Source organism: Nelumbo lutea, chromosome 8 (genome assembly GCF_056320005.1).
Source record: "Nelumbo lutea isolate HS-2025 chromosome 8, American lotus-T2T, whole genome shotgun sequence".
Taxonomy (NCBI): Eukaryota; Viridiplantae; Streptophyta; class Magnoliopsida; order Proteales; family Nelumbonaceae; genus Nelumbo; species Nelumbo lutea.
The window spans coordinates 8249204-8253528 of record NC_142691.1 but is presented as its reverse complement, the minus strand read 5'-3'; the positions used below and the strand labels follow the sequence as shown (position 1 = coordinate 8253528).

At 38.2% G+C, this 4325-nt stretch overlaps 1 long non-coding RNA gene across 1 annotated transcript; it reads right to left on the bottom strand.

Moving 5' to 3' along the window:
- Positions 1 to 3101: 3101 nt before the first annotated feature.
- Positions 3102 to 3790, bottom strand: LOC148842521 (uncharacterized). The gene is made up of 2 exons (XR_016103742.1): positions 3651 to 3790; positions 3102 to 3500 (listed from the first exon to the last, which is right to left on the bottom strand). It is a non-coding gene; the product is annotated as an uncharacterized LOC148842521 (long non-coding RNA).
- Between the last annotated feature and the right edge of the window lie 535 nt (positions 3791 to 4325).

Below are 4325 nucleotides of genomic sequence, written 5' to 3'. Positions count from 1 at the left end.
TGGGTGTTTTCCTAATTGTCACGAGGTGCCACGTGTCACAATTTCACTAGAGGACCAAATCTGCCCTCATCAGAAGGTATACCCGAATTCAGATCATCTGCCAACAAAACATATTCTGGCATCCTCCCAACATGATCTGACACACAATGAGACTCAGACCCACCATGCATGAGATGTGCAATGTCGGATCATGTTGGGAGGGTGTTGGGACGTATTCTATTAACAGGTGATCTGGGCTCGGACTGGGGACATGGGCCATTCGCTGATAACTTCAGCTACGCTGTATGAATATGGGTAACATGGGCCATAATTTGACCCAAAAGAGTATATATATATATAAATTTATAGGCCATGGAATATATATAAAGATTAGAATATATACGGTTTTGACCCGTAAATAAGGTAGCTTAAAATTGCTTATTGCCTTTTGATTCCCCTTAAAAGCCAACTAATTAATGTTGGGTTGGTGTTCTTTTTTTTTTTTTTTTTTTTTTCTTGTATTGACTTTGAACTATATATCTCATTCAGATTTAATTCAGTGGAACAACTTTAATTTGCAAGTGAAACATGATTGGCTATGTGTCGCCTGATCTTCAATATTACATCAGACGGTGGCCGTAGTGCTATCGCGATAGGAAACATTCTAATGGGCATCAGATTCAGAGGTTAGATATATACAGGTTCAACGTACGAGAAAGCTTTTGCCAAGCTAGCTTGAGTTGAGACGTTTCAAACTTTCAATTATCGAACATTGACCTGGTGCTCGTGCTACTTAAAGAAAAGAAAGCTAGCAAACACAGTCGAGCGTTGGCATAACGCACTACCACACCAACCGTTGTTGACTTTAGGCCCCGTTAGGCGTTTAGATAAGGAAGATGGAGATCGAGAATTATCAATTAATTGACCGAGGTTTACAAATAGATTAATTGTCACATTCAGGATGATAAGGCTGGCAACGAGGAGAGTACTGAGTTCAGACAAAGTCACATGCTGGACTGAAGCTTGGGTTAGCATCAAAGGTTGAATAGTACTACTACCACTAGAACAGATTATGTGTTCCATGTATTTATGGATATAAAACAGATTTCAGCTTAACTAACTCTATTTCTCTTTTTCCACAACATATATATAATCACCAATTATTATTATATTTGAGGTTGGCTAGCTCCATAAACTTATTTCCCTCTCTAATTTCATCCTGGTTTGGATATCGTGATTAATTTCCACTGAATCACTTTCATTTCTACTTTCTCTTTGCTGTACTCTTACTTAAACGAATCTTTGATATGTATCAGAGGAACCCCTTTTATATTAAAAAAAAAAAAGAATCTAAAGAAGAAGGAATAAGAATAGGGATGCTACTTTATGAACTGTTCTCTATTTCAAGAAAATCCACAATTAATCTACATGTGAAAAGTTAGGATCACGGTGTAGAAAATGATAACCAACTCCAATAACCAATCTTTCTTCTGAGCTTTATCCTGTGGGTGAAAAGCAAATGTTAGGTTGTGTTTATCTTTGGACATCATTAACTATTATTTCGTTTTGGAAAATTCAATGTTCATAAAATAAAGCATGATGTTATTAAGTCACATAATCTTTGACACTTTCGGTTTCCCAAATGGGGCCTAGCATTCCAAGTGGATTCAACAAGAGCCAAGGTAGTTGATATTATTCTACAAAAAAAGGCAATTCATATTAGAATAGAAAAAGAAAACAAAAAGTGATAGCTGAAAGGATCATATACAATTGTCTAATAACATTCAAAAATTTTATAACACGTGCGCATAGAAATAGTTTAGTCATTGTTTATAGATGAAGAACGACCGACTCTGGAGTTCACATCGTCCTTGCATTTGGTTGCAATGCATATAAATTTGCACTGATGTAAAATTATGACAGTGTAAATGATTTGAGTGAAAATTCTGACCTATTTTAATTTCAAATTTTAGTTTTATTTTGTTTGATTGAAGTATACATGAAGTAAATTAAGACATGAAGTCAAATAAAATAAAACCCAAGACAATATTAAACCACAATTTGCATTTTTTTCATTTGCACTTGTAAGCATTTATATTAATACAAATAAAATTGCACTGCAATCAAAAGTAACCCTAGGCTGCAGATGCATACAAGTTGAAGTCGTAATGCTCTCTATCTCTCTATAACTCCTCCATGTCCACTACAATGGAGGTGAGAAAAAACTGTCCCAGATCTCGGTTTGGAATCTCTATCAGCGTGGCTGTGGTGGCAAAGACTGCCCACTCATCAGCATCCTGGAGAGAGCGATGTGCATGGACCAGGTGAGTAGGGATGACAGAAAATTTTCTATTCCAAACCAATAACAATCTATCATACCAGCCTGTTTTTCTCATTTAAAAAATAAAAGTGATTTTTTAAATGATATGACAGATTGTCATTGGTTTGGGACAGATTAACATAGTTTTGATTTATCGGAGCACTCACACTTAACTTTTCCCATAAATAAAAAATATCCCCAAATAACATGTATTAGAAGTATTGGACCCATAAAGCTAAAAATGCATCAGGTCCATAACACCCCTTTAATCCCACCACAAAGCTAAGGATTGGGACATAAAGCGATGGCTGAAAACCACACAACAATAATTCAAGCACAACACAACATGGTTTATGGGTGGAACGCTTTTTCCTGTAATCTGAAACCCGGCCGGACGAAGAAAACAGCAAGAGCAAACCGATAAAAAATGCATTTGCCGGCAAAACCTAGATTACATAGTTTTCATTTCGAAAGAATAAAAAACAATGTGCCGGAGTTGGCAATAAAAATTATAAAATACTCTGTTTTTCACTTCGTGGCCCTAAATGCAAGCTTATGAGCTGCCTGCTACTTTTTTTGTAGGAGGAATGCTTGCAATAGAAATGCCCTTTTCTTGAATCTAAATGCGGCAAGTGGAAAATTGTTTCAGTGCAAGTGAATTAGTTCCGTGCGCAGTGTTGCAGATGTGTGCTATAAGCATAATCATGCCTTCAATAACTGCTTATTGGATCAAAAAGCAATTCTCATGATGAGATAGATGATTTATGATTTACGAGATTAACGCCAAATTCTTTTCCTGGGATTAAAAATAAAAAATAAAGTGAGTTTCTTATTTCTTATTGCGAACAAATTGCTATGACAGTACAATGAATAAAGAAAATATCTCTACGGAGAAGAAGCTTTCCGGGATTCGGACTCCGAGACATGGCCGGAGACGCTGGAGCGGCAGACAGGGCAGGAGTCATAAAGAGAGAGCCAGGTGGAGATGCAAGTGGGATGGTAGACGTGGCCGCAGGGCATTTGTTTTCCACATTTACCAGGTGCTGCATCCAATTCTTCCATGCACACCGTACACACGTCGGCGGTATAGACAGTCGGCATGTCAGATACCAAAGATTCTGATGTTGCGACCTCTCCTGAATCCTCCGGAACCGTCAGAACGAGATCAAGATCAAAACATAGATCGATAGGATATGTCGATCTTCCCTCAGTTGCCATGGAATGGAAAATTCAATACAGAGTTCAGAATTCAGAGTAGAGAGAGAGAGGAGAGAGAGCGCAAAGAATAAATGTTAGATAGAGTTGGATTTTATAGAGGAACAATGAGAGCATCAGCATATTAGGGAAGTACCTGGGGTGGTTCATGCGGGGTCTGACGTCTCTGGAGTCTGGCCTGCCAAAATTGCCTTGGGTTCCCATTATTATTAGAGTTGACCATGTTATGTTCCGTAGACAAGTAAACATCCCCATTCCCCAACCGAAGTGAGTAAATGTAAAGTAGGTTAGATATGGTCCTTCACATGATCTTCTTTTTGCTTTCTTTCTGATCTGATGGCTAAAAACAATTTTGGATTTGTCCCTGGTCAAAAGGCTCAAAACCATTATTAGAAGAGGCCTCATTACCCCGCTTGCCAAAGGCAGCGGCGTTGATGTGGCTTGTTTTCCTTTTAAATTGTCAAAAGTGTTGGTTAGAGTTGGCGTCCATATGGCCATACTGGACCCACAAATCGATCGGGAGCTCGCCACCTCGGAACCCACCACTGGGCACTGGTGACTGGACGGGATGGATGAGTCTTCCTCAAAAGAGACCGATGGAGCTAACCGGTTCAAACCTCAAACTTCAAACATTGCTTTCATCCAATCAAAATGAAAGTAAACATTACACCTGGCAAGTTAAAGTTTGGGGGTCTTTTAACTCTCCGCACGTCTTTCAAATATCTCCCATGATCAATCCTTCTCTCTCTCTCTAGCTTATTCTCTAGAGAGAGTAAATTTTTTAAACTATTCTTATGATTTGATTAATTGA